Source organism: Jaculus jaculus, chromosome 14 (assembly GCF_020740685.1).
Source record: "Jaculus jaculus isolate mJacJac1 chromosome 14, mJacJac1.mat.Y.cur, whole genome shotgun sequence".
NCBI classification, from domain to species: Eukaryota; Metazoa; Chordata; class Mammalia; order Rodentia; family Dipodidae; genus Jaculus; species Jaculus jaculus.
Window position 1 is genome coordinate 37886516 of NC_059115.1, and position 19678 is coordinate 37906193.

The window sequence follows — 19678 nt, forward strand, 5'->3', positions numbered from 1 at the left end:
AAGAAACTCCTGAAGGAATCCCAAGAGAACATATGAAACTAACTTAATGAAATAAGGAGATCAATACAACACATGAGTAAGGATATAGAAATAATGAAAAACATACTATTCAGAAATGCAAGAAATGCAAAACAGAGTAAGTCAAATAGAAAACTCTGTAGAAAGTCTCACCAGTAGGATGGATCAAGGAAAGGACAGAATATCTAAACTAGAAGACCAGGTGGCAGTTCTAATAAGAAGGTATGAATGGGAATTTCAAGACATTTGGGACACTATAAAGGATCAAACATAAAAATTCAGGGCATAGGGCTGGAGAGATGGCTTAGTGGTTAAGGCACTTCCCTACAACAGCAAAGGATCCAGGTTCAATTCCCCAGTATATAAACCAGATGCATAAGGTGGCACATGCATCTGAAGTTCATTTACAGTGGCCGAAGGCCCTGGTGCACCCATTCTTTTTCTCTCTCTCTATTCCTGTTTCTCTCTGTCAAATAAATAAAATTAAATTTAAAAAGAAAAATATAATTAAAAAAATAATTCAGGGTATAGTAGAAGAATTTCACTCCACAGGCATAGTAGAAATTTTCAATAAAATTATAGAAGAAAATTTCCCCCAAATAGGGAAAGTGATGCCAATAAGATACAGGAGGCCTTTAGGACACCAGACAAAATCAGGAAAGAACCTCTCACTGCCATATTATAATTAAAATTCAAAATACACACACACAAAAGAAAATATATTGAAAGCAGTTAGATAGAAAACCCAAATCCTGTACAAATACAAACCCATCAGGATAACAACAGATTACACAACACAAACTTTAAAGGTCACAAGAGCTTGGAGTGACGTATTCCAGGTTCTGAAAGATAACAACTATCAACCAAGATTACTTTATCCAACAAAGCTATCCATCCAAATTGATGGAGAAATAAGGATATTCCACAACAACAAGAAGAAAAGGCTAATGGAATCTATGACTACTAAACCAGCTCTACAGAAAATACTTGTAAGGATTCTTCATGCTGAAGGGAAAGAAAAGCACACATATAAAGAAACAGGAAAAAATAAACCATACTCCAATAACAGTTAAAACAAGTGAGTAAAGGGAAAACAGGAAACACTACAAAACGAAAAGAATGGCAAGAATAACTGCATGCTTTTTCAAAACTCCTAATATCAACAACCTCAGTCCCCTAACCAAAAGACACAGGCTTGTAGACTGGGTTAAAAAGCCTCCAAGAAACTTACTTTTCCATAAGAAAAAGAAGAAGAAACAATCTTAGTGTAAAAGGGTGAAAAATGGTGTTTCAAGCAAATGGGCCTAGCAAACAAGCAGGTATTGCTACCCTAACATCTAACAGGATAGACTTCAAACCAACATTAGTTAGGAAAGATAAAGAAGGTCACTTTATATTGATTAAAGGAACACTCCAACATTGCAATTCTAAACATATATGCACCTAACATGGGGGCTCCTAATCTCATCAAACACTATTAGACTTACGGTCACAGACAACACCAAACACAATTGTAGTGGATGACGTCAATACCTACTCTCATCAGTTGACAGGTCATCCCAGCAAAAAATAAACAGAGAAGCATCTGGATTAAATAACAAATGGACTAACAGGTATCTACAGAACATTCCATCTGAATGCTGCAGAATACACATTCTTTTCAGCAGCACATGGAACCCTCTCTGAAATAGACCATATTTCAGAACACAAAGCAAATCTTAACAAATGTAGGAAAATTGAAATAATTCCTTGCACTTTATCTGATCACAAAGGGATTAAACTACACATCAACTGCAAGAAAAGCTACAGAGCATACACAAAATCATAGAAACTAAACAGTACACTACTAAATGATGAATGGGTCAATGAAGAAATCAAGAAGGACATAAAAAATTTACACAATAAAATGATAATGGTAATACAACCTACCAAAACCTTTGGGACACAATGCAAGCAGTCCTAAGAGGAAAAATTATAGCTTTAAGTGACTATAGTAGGAAATTAGAGGGATAGAGAGATGGTTTAGTGGTTAAGGGACTTGCCTGCAAAGCCAAAGGACTCAAGGTGATTCCCCAGGATCCACATATGCCAGATGTACAAGGTGGTGCATACGCCTGATTGCAGGGCTAGAGGTCCCAGCAAACCCACTCTCTCCCTCTCTACCACTCACTCACTCTCTCCATCTGCTTCTTTCTCTCAAATAAATAAATAAAAATAAAATATTTTTAAAAACTTAAAAAGAGAGATTAGAAAGGTCACAAGTAAACAACTTAGTGCGTCTCCTTAAGGTCTTGGAAAAAGAAGAATAAGCCAAACCAAAATTCAGTAGATGGGAAGAAATAATAAAAATTAGGGTATAAATTAGTGAAATAGAAACAAAGAAAAATCCACATAATCAATGAAACAATGAGTTGGTTCTTTGAAAGGATAAACAAGATTGATAAACCCTTAGCAAAACTGACCAAAAGAGAGAAGAGATACAAATCAATAAATGTAGAGATAAAAAAGTCACCATTATATCAGACACACATATTCAAAAAATCATGAGGACATACTTTAAGAACATACACTATACTAAGTTTGAAAATCTGAAAGAAATGGATAATTTCTTTGATTTACATGACCTCCTATTGGGAGCTGTAGCTGCTCTTTGACCATGAGAACTGAAGCTGTTTTTGGATCTCTGGGCACAGAGGCCTTATCAAATGGCCTTGGCAAACAGTCTTCAGACACAGAGGCATCTGTGGAGCAGACTTTAGGCATGTAAGCACTGTCTAGAAAGTTTTATTTTCTGTATATCCGCTTGTGCTTGCCTGAGTAAATCTGAGACCTTGATCAGAATATAGACTTGGTCTCCTTCTTTGTTTCTCTTGTCTCCCATCCAGGTTAATTTCCCCTCAGGTCCTTGTTTAACTCCCCACTGGCCGGGGCAAATGGCGCCCGAACGTAGGGCTCAACGTATGAAGTGTGACCTGGACGTCACTCAAGTGGACAGCTGTCACCCCCATTGGATTGCCACCTCATCGGTGAGTGAAGATCCGCATGCAGATCACCACAGGAATGCCCACCTGTGATACAGATCTGGAGAGGTAAGAAAAGCCACACAATTATGGGACAAGCATTAAGTAAGCACAAATTGTTTGTTGAAGGGCTTAAAACTTCTCTCAAGACACGAGGAACATGGGTTAAGAAAAAATATTTAGTGAAATTCTTTGTCTTTTTAGAAGATGTCTGTCCTTGGTTCCCCCAGGAAGGAACTATAGATGAGAAGTGGTGGCGCCGTGTTGGTGACTGTCTAAATGACTACTATTGCTCTTATGGTCCTGAAAAGGTTCCAGTGCAGGCATTTTCTTATTGGAATCTCATAAATGGTGTATTACAGGTCTGCCACTATCACCCTGATGTTTCAAAAGTAGTTACAGATAGTGAGAATTTCCTTAAAAATAAATTCACTGGCAGTCAGACCTCCCTCCCTAAGAATGAAGTCCCAGAGAATCCCTACCCCGCCTATGTCAGCTCTCGCTCTGCGCTCTGCACTGTGCTGTGAGCAAACAACCTGCCCCTTTTCCCCAGGCTCTAATTGTCCATCTATTATCATTCCTATGCCAGAAAATGCTGATGATCTGCCACCTAATAACCCACCCCCACCTAGTAACCCTCTCCCGCAATCTACCTATCCAGTTCTGTCTGACTTAAAAACCACCAATCCTGATGATGACTCTTTTTCCCCTGAGGAAGAGGCTAAATTGCAGGATGAAGCTACTAAATATCATAACCCTGATTGGCACCCCCAGGCACTTTTGGGTACACGGTCACCACCCTATAACATATCACCCCCTTCTTCTGCCCCGGTGCTTGACACTCCCTCTGATCTAGAAGAAATAACTAGACAAGCCATTACTAAACTTTCCCGGGAGGCACAATCTCTTAAGATGCTCCTCCAAGCCAAAAAGGAAAAGTCACACCTGCTCAAGCAATTACATGACCTTGATTTAGAAATATGCTCCCCCTCCACTCGCCCTGTTCAGAAAACTAAAACCAAAAGTAAAACTCTCCACGCCTTTCCTGTAACTCGCTCCCAAGTTAAACCTATTGAAGGAAAAACTAATGAGGCTGAGACGCAGGATCCAGATAGCCCAGAAGAGGGAGAGGGAGAATCTGAAACAAAGGAACCTGCTGGGTCAGAAAGCACTGAGAATAAGTAAGGGGATGAAACTCTACTCATTAAAGCCCAGAGATATCGCCGTCTTAAGTTTAAACATATAAAAGAGTTAAAAAATGCAGTTACTTTGTATGGTCCTATTGCTCCTTTCACTCTCTCGCTGTTAGAATCTCTAAGTGAAGACTTACTTACTGTAATGATTGGGTTATGTTAACTAAAGCTACTTTAACTATGGGTGACTTTCTTCTGTGGAAAGCTGATTACACTGACAGGTGCCAGGATGCTGCCTGCCGTAATTTGGCTGCTGGTGGTTCCTCCAAATCCTGGACACTAGATAAACTTCTGGGCAACTGCCCCTACAATATAAAAATGAAAAACAAACCAAATTTCCTCCAGAATTACTTACACAAATTCAACATGCAGCTCTCCAAGCCTGGAAGAGCCTTCCCTCTCAAGGGTCAGCTGCCACCTCTCTTGCTAAATTCAGACAGGGTCCACAAGAGCCTTATAGTGACTTTATCAGCCACCTTACAGAGGCCACTGAACGCCTCATGGGAAAGGAGGAAACAATGAATTTGTTAGACATCTTGCCTTTGAGAATGCTAACTCAGCCTGCCAAGCGGCTATACACCGCCATTGCCATGGCAAAAATATTTTTGACTTTATCAAACTCTGCTGATTTGGACCCTACATCCCGCAGAATTTGATTAGCCATAGGAGCAGCCCTTAAAGATTTTACCCAGGGGGACAAGCTCAAAACTTGTTTTAATTGCAAACAACTAGGTCATTTTTCCAGAGAATGCACAGCCCTTACGGCTGAGTGGCTGCTCCCATTCTCTGTGGGCCTGGAAAGTTCTCCCTCAAGGTATGGCTAATAGTCCAACTTTATGTCAGAAATTTGTGGCTAAAGCTTTAGCTTCTACAAGAAGCAAATTTCCTCAACTACATATTATTCATTATATGGATGATATTTTATTAGCTGGAAAGAAAAAGACAGAAATCTGGTTACAAAAAACAAAAAAGGGGAAAATGATACAGGGATCAGTAACAAGATGGTTAAGTCATACTTTGTTTATTTTAAATTTTTTACTTTTGGATGCGAAAGGGTCTTCTGCTGCTGACCGTTTTTGGCATGCACAAACCAAGACTAATTATGCTAAAGTAATATGAAAAGATCCAATGACCAACAAATGAAGTGGACCCGACCCTGTATTAATATGGGGATGAGGATCTGTTAGTATTTTTTCACAGAAAGAAAATGGAGCCAGATGGTTGCCAGAACATTTGGTGTGGCATTCAGGCCACAAGATCAAACAAGAAGACACTGCTGATCCTGATAATATGGAGTCATCTACATCTTGCTTACAGTGAACTTGATTGGACCTATGTTCCTGATCCTCCTATATTACATCCAGTGACTTGGGAGAAAAAAGAAATCATAGTGCTAGTCAATAACACTCAGTTGCTAAGTACGCCATCTAGTAAAAATATAGAATCACATCAAATAATTATGAGTTCATATTCAGGGCGTGGTCTAGGTATTCCACTATGCTTTTCAAAGACTAGCATAGTGGGATGTTTTGAAACAAAGGAAAGAAAAATTACTGTAAAGCATGTACAAGGTATGAAGAAGATAAAGCAGGTTCAAACAAGCAGAACTTCTATTTGGCTTCCCTATGGAAATCAAGTTACAGGGGATAGTCCACCAGAGGACTTTATTCCCTATGAAGGATATACACCTTGGTTCAATAAATCTATATATTGGAGCAAATGTGTAGGGGAAAAATTTATCAGGTATAATGTTTCTGGATCTAGTAGATATGTTAAGGACTGGTCAGGATCAGCAGGCTCTATAGAGAGTAAAACTGAATGGGTTAATGATTGGGCTACTGGACTGTCCTCAGGATTGTGGTGGTCAGACAATGGACATCAGCAAACTTATGTGTGGAAAATTGCTGCTGCTATGGGAGGTATCAAGGTTACATCTGACAGAAATGATTCAAATAGCCTTCCAAAGGGAACTATTATGGCCTGTGTTATACCACCTTATGCCCTGATGCTAGGGAATATAAATATTACTTGGTATCACGGGTCTGAGGAAATGTTTAATGTTACCTGTGATAATTATAGTATGTCCAATTGTATTTCTCATGATTCTGGAACTGTAATGATTGTCAAACAACCGGCATTTGTTATGATTACTGTTAATCTTTCAAAGCCTTGGCATTGTGACAAGGGTATTCAAATTCTAGAGGAGGTTAAAAATAGTTTAAGTAGACAAAAGAGAGTTGTAGGTTTAGTTATTGCTGGGATTGTTGCATTTATTACATTATTAGCTTCAATTACTACTGCTGCTGTTGCTCTTACACAAGAAGTTCATACTGCAAACTTTGTAAATAATCTAGTTAAAAACGTTTCTGTTGCTTTGGGAACTCAAGTTACCATAGACAAGAAGTTAGAAGAAAAAGTAGATGCTTTATTTGATGTAGTGACCTATTTAGGAAAGCAAATTCAAGGAATGAAGATTAGAGCTTGATTTGAATGCCATGCAGATTATCAATGGATCTGCATCACCTCTAAAACTTACAATGCTAGTTATAAAGATTGGGTAAAGGTCAAAATGCACTTGGAAGGAATTTGGCACCAAGATAACATTTTGTTAGATTTGGTTAATTTACATTCAGAAATTCTAGCTATACAAAACAGTCATCTTGATTTTGATGCCACTAAGGCTGCTAATGATTTACTTGCTGCAAATTAAGTCTGTGTTGCCTGGTTGGAATTCTCTAAGTTCCTGTATAGGCAGCTTTGCAGCTGTGGGAGTTTGCCTTCTGCTTCTATCATGCCTATTGCCTATTTTCTTCAAGTGTCTAATGAAGTCTATTGTGAATGTTCACGCAGAGGTCCAAGCTATGCACTATAGAATACGTCCTTGACTCCCCTCCTTTAGGAGCTGCATAGGATTCAGACCTATGCATATTGGCTCACAATAAAGTGAGTATGATATGGGAACCAACATGGGTGAGGGCAAAGCACCACAAGGGAAGGTCCCTTTCTGACTGCTTCTGAATTCCCTGAGGGAAAAACCTGACTTGCATGGAGGTTGGTACCACACTTATGATCATATAGGCCCTGCCTCCCCTCCCCAAAAGGTACCAAGGGCCAAGACTGTGGAATGAAAAAATGACAGCCCATGGGAGGTGTCAGGTCAATACTCCCCCAGTTGGTTAAAGCCCACCGCTGAATAGTGGGTCTCCCCATCTTTTGTAGGAGGAGATGTTGGGAGCTGTAGCTGCTCTTTGACCATGAGAACTGAAGCTGTTTTTGGATCTCTGGGCACAGAGGCCTTATCAAATGGCCTTGGCAAACAGTCTTCAGACACAGAGGCATCTGTGGAGCAGACTTTAGGCATATAAGCACTGTCTAAAAAGTTTTATTTTCTGCATATAAGCTTGTGCTTGCCTGAATAAATCTGAGACCTTGATCAGAATATAGACTTGGTCTCCTTCTTTGTATCTCTTGTCTCCCATCCAGGTTAATTTCCCCTCAGGTCCTTATTTAATTCCCCACTGGCCGGGGCAACCTCCCAAAATTAAACCAAGATGAGATAAACCATTTAAACGGACCTATAAAAAGCACAGAGATTAAAACAGTTATAAAACCTCCTCCCTGCTGGACAGCTGACAGAAAGCTGGAAAAAGCTATGTTGCATGCAACTACATGGGAGAGAGGGAAGTCATCAGTGTAGATAAACAACAGTAGACACCAAAAGCCTTACATTTGGCCAGCCAGAGTGACTGAGCCAATGGATGCAATGGTGGCAAGTCTGTTATGGGGGAAATCAACCACTCTCTAATTGGACTGGTGGCCCACTCCACAGGATGGAATATATGCCTGATACTGAAAACCTATGACAGGAGTAGTCATGAGCCCTAGGGGTACAATGTCTGCTGGTGTCTAACTAAATGTATACACTATGCTCACCAAACTACCCAGTAGGCACTTCTCTTAATGTTCATATCCATATATTAATGCTACTCTCACTTTTGGTTAGAGAACCTTCTTTTTTAAGATGGCAGTGACCTTGGGATGATTCTGAAGGCAGCATAATGCTGAGAAGTGATAGAGGAGTGCTCAGCACTGAAACATCTCTATACCACCTTCCAGGGCTCAGGATCCACTGCAGAAGAGGTGGCAGAAAGAATATAAGAGCCAAAGAAAGGATAGGACTTCTTACAATGCACTCTTCCAGACATGATATGGCCTGGATATCCATGACCTCACAGTGCCTGACACTGTCTACACAGACTATCATTATAGAAGGAAAAGATGATGACATCAAAATAAAAGGGAGACTGATTGAGAGGGGGAAAGGATATGATAAGAGAGTGGAGTTGTGAAGGGGAAAGTGGGGGAGGGGAAGGAATATCATGGTTTATTGTCTATAATTATGGAAGTTGTCAATAATAAAGAAAATAATGTTTAAAAACATTTGCAAAAAGATCTCCCAACTAAAAATGTCCAGGCCCAGATGGATTCACAGGTCAACTTTACTAGACCTTCACAGGAGAACTAATACCAGTGCTTTTCAAACTTTTCCATAAAATAAAATAGGAAGAAATTCTACCAAAATCTTTCTACAAAGACAGCATTATCCTGATACAAAATCCAGATAAAGACAAAACAAAGAAAGAAAATTACAGACCAATATCCCTCATGAACATAGATGCAAAAGTTCTCAACAAAATACTGGCAAACACAATACAAGGATATATCAAAAATATAAAACTCAACCAAGTAGATTTTATCCCAAGGATGCAAGGATTGTTCAAGATATGCAAAGTGATAAATGTAATACACTATATAAATGGACTGAAAGACAAAAATCACACGATCATCTCAATAGATGCAGAAAAAGCATTTGACAAAATCCAACATCCCTTCATGGTAAAAGTCCTACTGAAACTGGGAACAGAAGGAACATATCTCAACATAATGAAGGCTATTTATGACAAAGCTACAGCCAACATAGTACTAAATGGGGAAAAACTTGAAGCTTTTCCACTGAAATCAGGACCAAGACAAGGGTGTCCACTATTCCCACTTTTATTTAATATAGTACTGGTAGTCTTAGCCATACAATAAGGCAAGAGACACTCATAAAAGGTACAAAAATTTGGGAGAGAGGTATCAAATTATCATTATTTAAAGATGATATGATTCTATACATAAAACACCCTAAAGACTTTACCAGCAAACTGTTAGAGCTGAGAAACACTTTTAGAAGCATAACAAGATACAAAATAAGCAAACAGAAATCAGCAGCCTTCCTATATACTAACAACAAACATGTTGAGTATGAAATCAGGCAGTCACTCTCATTCACAATTGCCTGTAAAGTAAGTAAAGTAAAGTAAAGAATCTTAGAATAAACCTAACCAAGAAAGTGAAGGATCTATCAAATTTTCACTGTAGGATGTCTACAATAAAATATATTTTTAATATATTTTTTAAAAATTTAAAAACTTTTAAAGCCAGAAAGCTTGGAGTGACATATTCCAAGCTCTGAAAGATAACAACTGTCAACCAAGGTTACTTTATCCTGCAATGTTATCCATTCAAATAGATGGAGAAATAAGGACATTCCATGACAAAAGCAGGTTAAAGGAGTATTTGAAAACAAAACCAGCTCTACAGAAAATACTTGATAGAATCCTCCATGCTGAAGAAAAGGAAAAGCACACATATAAGGAACCTAGAAAAACCAAGCAATACTCAAATACTAGTTAACACAAGAGAGCACAGGTAGAATCGGAACCACACACACACACACAAAATGGCAAACATAAATATACACCTTTCAATAATATCTCTTAATCTCAATGGCCTCAATGCCCCAACGAAAAGACATAGGTTTGCAGACTGGGTTAAAAAGCAGGATCCTACAATTTGTTATCTCCAAGAAACTCATCTTTCTACAAAGGATAGATATTATCTTAGGGTGAAAGGTTGGAAGATGGTGTTTCAAGCAAATGGGCCTAGAAAACAAGCAGGGGTTGCTATCCTGATATCTGACAAGGTAGACTTTAGTCCATCGTTAGTCACGAAAGACAAGGAAGGTCACTTTACATTGATTAAGGGCACACTCCAACAGGAGGACATTACAATCCTAAACATATGTGCACCTAACATGGGGCTTCCAAATTCATCAAACAAACACTATTAGAACTAAGGTCACAGATAACACCAAACACAGTGGTGGTGGGTGACTTTAACACCCCACTCTTGTCAGTTGAAAGGGCATCCCAGGAAAAAATAAACAGAGAGGCATCTGGACTAAATGAGGTCATAGAAGGAATGGACCTAACAGATATATACAGGACATTTCATCCAAAGGCTGCAGAATATACATTCTTTTCAGAAGCACATGGAACATTCTCTAAAATAGACCATATATTAGGACACAAAGCAAATCTTAACAAATTCAGGAAAACTGAAATAATTCCTTGCATTCTATCTGACCACAATGGAATTAAACTACAAATCAGTAGCAAGAAAGGCTATACAGCATACACAAAATCATGGAAACTAAACAATACACTACTAAATGATGAATGGGTCAATGAAGAAGTCAAGAAGGAAATCAAAAAATTTATAGAGTCAATTGATAATGAGAACACAACATACCAAATCTCTGGGACACAATGAAGGCAGTTCTAAGAGGTAAATTTATAGCCTTAAGTGCCTATATTAAGAAATTAGAAAGGTCGCAAGTAAACGACATAATGCTACGCCTTAAAGCCTTGGAAAAAGAAGAACAAGGCAAACCAAAAATCAGTAGACAGGAAGAAATAATAAAGATTAGGGCAGAAATTAATGAAATAGAAACAAAAAGAACAATCCAAAGAATTAATGAAACAAAGAGTTGGTTCTTTGAAAGGATGATCAAGATTGATAAACCCTTAGCAAATCTGACCAAAAGAAAGAGAGAAGAGACACAAATTAATAAAATCAGAGATGAACAAGGTAACATCACAACAGATTCCAGAGAAATTCAAAAAATCATAGGGACATACTATAAAAGCATATACTCCACAAAGTATGAAAATCTGAAAGAAACAGATGATTTCCTTGATTTATATGACCTACCTAAATTAAATCAAAATGAGTTTAATCACTTAAATAGGCCTATAACAAACATGGAGATCCGAACAGTTATCAATAATCTCCCAACTAAAAAAAGACCAGTCCCAGATGAATTCACCGCTGAATTTTACCAGACCTTTAAGGAAGAGCTAACACCATTGCTTCTTAAGCTTTTCCAGGAAATAGAAAAAGAAGGAATTCTACCAAACTCCTTCTATGAGGCCAGCATCACCCTGATACCAAAACCAGGAAAAGATAGAACAAAAAAAAGAAAATTACAGACCAATCTCCCTCATGAACATAGATGCAAAAATTCTCAACAAAATATTGGCAAACAGAATACAAGAGTATATCAAAAAGATCATTCACCCTGACCAAGTAGGCTTTATCCCAGAGATGCAGGGATGGTTTAATATATGCAAATCTATAAATGTAATTAATACATTATATAAATGGGTTGAAGGACAAAAATCACATGATCATCTCATTGGATGCAGAGAAAGCATTTGACAAAATCCAACATCCCTTCATGATAAAAGTCCTACAGAGACTGGGAATAGAAGGAACATATCTCAATATAATAAAAGCTATTTATGACAAGCCTACAGCCAACATATTACTAAGTGGGGAAAAACTGGAAGCTTTTCCACTAAAATCAGGAACAAGTTAAGGGTGTCCACTGTCCCCACTTTTATTTAATATAGTTCTGGAAGTCTTAGCCATAGCAATAAGGCAAGAGACACATATAAAAGGGATACAAATTGGAAAGGAAGAAATCAAGTTATCATTATTTGCAGATGTCATGATTCTATACATAAAGGACCCTAAAGACTCTACTAGCAAGCTGTTAGAGCTGATCAAAACCTACAGCAATGTAGCAGGATACAAAATAAATACACAGAAATCAGTAGCCTTCATATATGCTAACAACAAACACACAGAGGATGAAATCAGAGAATCACTCCCATTCACAATTGCATCAAAAAAAATAAAGTACCCTGGAATAAACCTAACCAAGGAAGTAAAGAATCTCTACAATGAGAACTTTAAAACACTCAAGCGAGAAATTGCAGAAGACACTAGAAAGTGGAGAAACATCCCCTGTTCCTGGATTGGAAGAATCAATATTGTGAAAATGGCAATCTTACCAAAAACAATCTACACATTTAATGCAATCCCTATCAAAATTCCAAAAGCATTCTTCGTGGAAATAGAAAAAACAATCCAAAAATTCATTTGGAATCACAAAAAACCTCGAATATCTAAAATAATACTGAGCAACAAAAATAAGGCTGGTGGTATCACCATCCCTGATTTTAACCTATACTACAGAGCCATAGTAACAAAAACAGCATGGTACTGGCACAAAAATAGATATGTAGATCAGTGGAACAGAATAGAGGACCCAGATGTAAGCCCAAGTAGCTATAGCCACCTGATATTTGATAAAAATGCCCAAAATAGCTTTCGGAGACGCGGCTGGGGGTGCAGCGGAACTTTTGTCCGCTCCCACTCCTGACTCACCGCTGTTCGCTCTAGCCGTGGGACAAGTTGGTCAGGAAGCCGCAGCCATGGCCTTTAAGGATACCGGAAAGACTCCCGTGGAACCGGAGGTGGCCATCCACAGAATCGGATCACTCTCACCAGTCGCAACGTGAAGTCCCTGGAGAAGGTGTGTGCTGACTTGATCAGAGGAGCCAAGGACAAGAACCTCAAAGTGAAAGGACCAGTTTGCATGCCCACCAAGACACTGAGAATAACTACAAGGAAAACACCTTGTGGTAAAGGTATCAAGACATGGGATCGCTTCCAGATGAGAATCCACAAGCGACTCATTGATTTACACAGTCCCTCTGAGATTGTTAAAGCAGATTACTTCCATCAGCATTGAGCCAGGAGTGGAGGTTGAAGTCACCATTGCAGATGCCTAAGTCAATTATTTTAATAAACTGACTTACTTCAGTAAAAAAAAAAAAATGCCCAAAATACTCATTGGAGAAAAGACAGCCTCTTCAGCAAATGGTGTTGGGAAAACTGGATATATATCTGTAGAAGGATGAAAATAGATTCTTCTCTCTCGCCATGCACAAGAATTAAGTCCAAATGGGTTAAAGACCTTAACATCAGACCTGAAACTCTGAAACTGCTAGAGGAAAAAGTAGGGGAAACCCTTCAACATGTTGGTCTTGGCAAAGACCTTCTGAATAAAACCCCAATTGCTCAGGCAAAAAAACTACAGATAAATCACTGGGACCTCATGAAATTACAAAGATTTTGCTCTGCAAAGGACACAGTGAAAAAAGCAAAGAGGCAACCTACAGAATGGGAAAAAATCTTTGCCAGCTATATATCTGATAGAGGATTAATATCTAGGATATACAAAGAACTCAAAAAGTTAAATAATAAGTAATCAAACAAGCCAATCAAAAAATGGGCTATGGAGCTAAATAGAGCATTCTCAAAGGAAGAAATACAAATGGCATATAAGCATCTAAAAAAATGTTCTATGTCACTAGCCATCAGGGAAATGCAGATTAAAACTACATTGAAGCCAGGCGTGGTGGCGCATGCCTTTAATCCCAGCACTTGGGAGGCAGAAGTAGGAGGACTGCCATGAGTTCAAGGCCACCCTGAGATGACAGAGCTAATTCCGGACCAGAGTGAGACCCTACCTCGAAAAACAAAACAAAACAAAACAACAACAACAACAACAACAACAACAAAAAACTACATTGAGATACCATCTCACTCCTGTCAGATTGGCCACCATCATGAAAACAAATGACCATAAATGTTGGTGGGGATGTGGACAAAGAGGAACCCTTCTACACTGCTGGTGGGAATGCAATCCAGTCCAGCCATTGTGGAAATCAGTGTGGAGGTTCCTAAAACAGCTAAAGATTGATCTACCAAATAACCCAGCTATAGCACTCCTAGGCATATATCCTAAGGACTCATCTCATTTCCTTAGAAGTACATGCTCAACCATGTTTATTGCTGCTCAATTTATAATAGCTTGGAAATGGAACCAGCCTAAATGTTCCTCAACTGATGAGTGGATAATGAAGATGTGGCACATTTATACAATGGAGTTCTACTCAGCAGTAAAGAAAAATGAAGTTATGAAATTTGCAGAAAAATGGATGGACCTGGAAAGGATTATACTAAGTGAGGTAACCCAGGCCCAGAAAGCCAAGCGCCACATGTTCTCTCTCATATGTGGATACTAGCTACAAATGCTTGGGCTTCTGAGTGAAAATGACAATATTTAGTAGCAGAGGCCAATAAGTTAAAAAGGAGACATAAAGGGAAGAGAAAGGAAGGGAGGAGGGTACTTAATAGGTTGATATTGTATATATGTAAGTACAATGATTGTGATGGGGAGGTAATATGATGGAGAGTGGAATTTCAAAGGGTAACATGGGGGGGGAGGGAATTACCATGGGATTTTTTTTTTTTATAATCATGGAAAATACTAATAAAAATTTAAAAAAATAAAAATAACAATAAAAAAAGAAAAAAAAATTTATATGTGTGTGTGAGAGAGAGAAAACCACTGCAAATTATGTGTGTTCCACCTTGTGCACATGTGTGACCTTGTACATCTAGCTTATGTGGGTTCTGGGGAATTGAACCTAGGTCCTTAGATTTCAAAGGCAAGTGCCTTAACCACTAGTCCATCTTTCCATCCCCAGCAATGCAAACTTTAAAATACTCAGGACAGAAATTGTAGAAGACACTTATAAATGGAAAGACATCCCACGTTCTTGGATTTGAAGAATCAATATTATAAAAATTTCAATCTTACCAAACACAATCGATACATTTAATACAATCCCCATCAAAATTCCAATGGCATTCTTCACAGAAGTTGAAAAAAAATCCTAAAATTCATTTAGAAGCACACACACACACAAAAACTCTCAAATAGCCAAACAATTTTGAGCAACAAAAATAAGGCTGGTGGTATTGTCATACCTAATTTGAAGCTATATTACAGAGCCACAGTAACAAAAACAGCATGGTACTGGCAAAGAAACAGACACATAGATCAATGGAACAGAATGCAGGATCCAGATGTAAGTCCAGGAACCTAAAGCAATCTGATTTTCCACAAAAATGGCAACAATAGTCATTGGAGAAAAGACAGCCTCTTTAACAAATAGTTCTGAGAAAAATGGATCTCTATATGTAGAAGGATAAAAATAGAACCTTATCTCTCTCCATGCATAAGAATCAAGTCCAAATAGGTCAAAGACCTTAATATCAGACCTGAAACTCTGAAAGTGCTAGAAGAAAAAGTAGGGTAAGCCCTTCAATATATTGGCATAGGCAATGAACTTCTGAATATAACCCAAATTACTCAGAAAATAAAACTACTAATCAACCACTGGGATCTCATGAAATTACAAAGCTTTTGTACAGCAAAGGACACTGTGAATAGAGCAAAGAGGCAACTTACAGAATGGGAGAAAATCTTTGCTAGCTATATATCTGACAGAGGGTTAATATCCAGGATATACAAAGAACTCAAAAAATTAAATTAAAAGAAATCAAACAACTCAATTAAAAAATGGACTATGGAACTAAATAGAGAGTTCTCAAATGAAGAAATGTACAAATGACCTATAAACATCTAAACAAATGTTCTATATCCTTGGCTATCAAGGAAATGAAAACTGAGGCTACTTTGAGATTCCACCTCTCTCCTGTGAGAATGGCTATCATCAAGAAAATAAATGACAATAAATGCTGACGATGATATGGAAAAAGAGGAACCCTTCTACACTGTTGGTGGGAATGTAAACTGGCACAGCCATTGTGGAAATTAGTGTGGAGGTTCCTGAGACAGCTAAAAATAGATTTACCATATGACCCAACTTTACCACTCCTAGGCATATATCCTAAGGACTCGTCTCAGTATCTTAGAGATACTTGCACATCCATATGTATTGTCACTCTATTCAAAATAGCTAAGAAGTAGAGCCAGTCTAAGTGTCCCTCAATTAACGAATTGATAATGAAGATGTGGTACATTTATACAATGGAGTTCTATTCAACACTGAAGAAAACTGAAATTTGCAGGGAAATGAATGGATCTGGAAATGATTATAATAAGTGAGGTAACCTAGGCCCAGAAAGCCAACCACCACATGTTGTCTCTCATATGTGGATCCTAGCTACAAATGTTTAGACTTATATTTTGAGTTTGGGTAAAAATCAGTGTCAGAGTCCAGTAAGCTAGAAAGGAGCTATAAGTGAGGGAGGACTTAAGTGGATGGTATTGTGTATATGTAAATAGATGAACAGATTACTGGGGGTGGAATGCCTTAAGTGAGGTCAGGGTAAGAGATTGAGTAAAGGAAGGACTGGAGGAGGGTTATATGAATAAGCCATATGGAAACCTAGTTTTTTAAACAATGGTGCACCCGGAAGCCATACTAGAAAATTTCAGTGCCAGGGATGGGAAGCCTTGCCATGAGTTGTTGGCCACCGATGTCCCTGATGCCCCCAAAACATTACAGGCTATTGCTGAAGCTCATGTTTCCCACCAGGAATAGATGGTAAGACCCTATTGCTGAAGACTCCACATGCTTGGGCTTCAATGTCATTGAGAAATCTTGCTGGAGCTGAGCTGAAAACCTCTTTCCTGTAGACCAACTGACAGAAAGCTGGAAAAATCTATGCTGCATGCAGCCCTATGGGACAGAGAAGTTATCAGTGGAGATCAACAACAGTGGACATTGCCAGCATTAGTTTTGGCCAGCCAGGCCAAATGAGCCAGTGGGTGCAATAGTGGCATGTCTGTTATGGGGGAAACCTACCACTCATTAATTGGACTGGAAACCCTGCTCCACAGGAGGGAATACATGCCTGGTACTCAAAATGTATGTCAGGGGAGGTCATGCGCCCTAGGTGTGTAACACCTGCTGGTGCCTGGCTAAATGCACATGTTATGCTCACTAAACTGCCCAGTAAATGCTTCTCTTAACGTTGATACTATAATATTAATGCTACTCTCATTTTGGGTTAGAGAAGCTTCTCTTTTTCAAATAGTGATGACCTCTGGAATGATTCAAAAGGCACCATAGAGCTGAGAAGTGACAGAGGAGTGTTTAGCACTGAAACATCTCTATCACACCCTCCAAGGTTCAGGGTCCATTGCAGAACAGGTGGCAGAAAGAATGTAAGAACCAAAGGAAGGTTGGAACAGCTTACAATGCAGTTGTCCAGACACAAAATGGCCTGGATATCCATGATCTTGCAGCGCCTGGTACTACCTACCTAAGACCCTCATAACAGAAGGAACAGATGATGACATCAAAATAAAAGAGAGACTAATTGAGAGAGGGAGGGGATATAATGGAGAGTGGATTTGTGAAGAAGGAAGTGGGGGGGGGGAAGGAATTACCATGACTTATTGTCTATAATTATGGAAGTTGTCAATATAAAAAAAAGTTTAAGAAAAGGAAATAAATCTATATATCCACTAAATATTTATGTTTCTATCCACAGATGAGTACCCTGACCCATGGTCAGGGGAGCTTTTATTTACTTTACAGTTGGTGGTCACTTTTGGAATACTCAAAACTTGTCAAAGTACTGAATATAAGTAACTATTGAATGCACAGCATGAAATGAACATTTCTATCTTATCTTTCAAGGCCCAGGGAACACTGCAGAAGACAGCATGGAAGGAATGTGGGAGCCAGATAGACATGAAGTGGCTGCTGTATTCATGGCCTCAGAGAATCTGTCATTACATGCACAATATTGTGCCCATGAACATTCTGTCATGGACGATTGAGGAGCGAGAAAAAGACATCAAAGCAGAAGGACTAGTTGGAAAGAAGGGGTTCAATGGAAGGGGAAAAAGAGAAGGTAATAAGGGATTTGTGATCAAAATATACTATGTAGATGTATAAAAATTGTCAAGAAAAGGTTTTTTTGGGGGGATTCAATGTTGAGTCTTACTGCAGCCCAGGCTGACCTGAAATTCACTATGTAATCTCAGGCTGACCTTGAACTCACAGTGATCCTTCCACCTCTGCCTCTGGAGTGTTGGGATTAAAGGTGTGTACTATATAAGTTTTTGTTTTTTTTTTTAACAGAAAATGCATTGATGACACCTTACAACATGAACATCCCAGCTTAGCATAGTGGTGCACAGCAAACTTTTGTTTCCTCTCAGGATCACAGAAGCTGTGGCTCTTGTAGCTGCTGGGCCTCACAAGTGAACATCTTACAGCATGTGGAATTTTGTAAAGGTCAAAGTTCAGCCAGGTGTGTGGTGCACGCCTGTAATCCCAGCACTTGGGAAGCAGAGGTAGGAGGATTGCCCTGAGTTTGAGGCCACCCTGAGACTACAAAGTGAATTCCAGGTCAGCCTGAGCTAGAGTGAGACCCTACCTTGGAAAAAAAAAATTAAAAGTACAATTTCCACATTGTCATAAAATCCTAAATTGAACCATTGTAAACTTGGGACCATCTGTGCTCTCTGAACTAGAACTTTCTTTATAGCTTGCAGGGTATATTGGACAGTGCTAAAAGTGACCAGCAGGTGGTGTGCACATCTCATGAACATGTACCTGTTAAGAACTAATCACCAAAACCAAAACTGTTTTGTTGCAAGACATGGCTTATGGATACAATTTGATCTCTCTTTCTTTCCCTTCCCCCATTTGTTTTAAATCCTTTTTTCCTTAACACTCAGAAACTTTGCAAAACAGATGTTTAAAAGGTGGAAAATAGCCAGGCATGGAGACTCATGCTTTTAATCCCAGCATTTGATAGATTGAGGTATGAGGATCACTGTGACTCTTGAGGCCAGCCTGGGTCTACACTGTTAGTTCAAGGTCAGCTTGATCTGGACTAAGATCCTACCACCAAAAGAAAGAAAAATAGAACCTGGAAAATATAGCTACCACATGATGTTAGCTCCTGTAGCTTTAAATATATATACATACCTGTAGGATAGATATATACTTGTTTGATTTTTTTTTTTTTTTTCAGTACTGGCAGTTAAACTCCAGGTTTCAGGTATGCTAGGCAACTGCACTACCACTTAGCTACACATCAAGATTCTATGGGTATAAACAGATCTATATGTCTATGCATTACTCTGAAATTCACATCCAAATTAACCCTACCCCCAAAATTGCCTTACTTAATATGCTACTGGAGTGTCACATAGACATTTCAAAGGTAATTCAACTGAAAAGGAACTCTCACTTCCTTGACCTCTCTGCTTATCAAACTTACTCCTTGCCTACCTTCTCTATTTCTGTAAACAGACCATCAAGAGGAAGCCCAAATTATAGGCATTGTGATTTAGTGATTATTTTTGTTTTG

The 19678-nt window shown here is 38.7% G+C and overlaps 1 pseudogene; it reads left to right on the plus strand.

Annotated features, from left to right (window-relative positions):
- Window positions 1-12894: 12894 nt before the first annotated feature.
- LOC123454827 lies at window positions 12895-13288 on the plus strand (annotated as a pseudogene).
- The last annotated feature ends 6390 nt before the right edge of the window (window positions 13289-19678 follow it).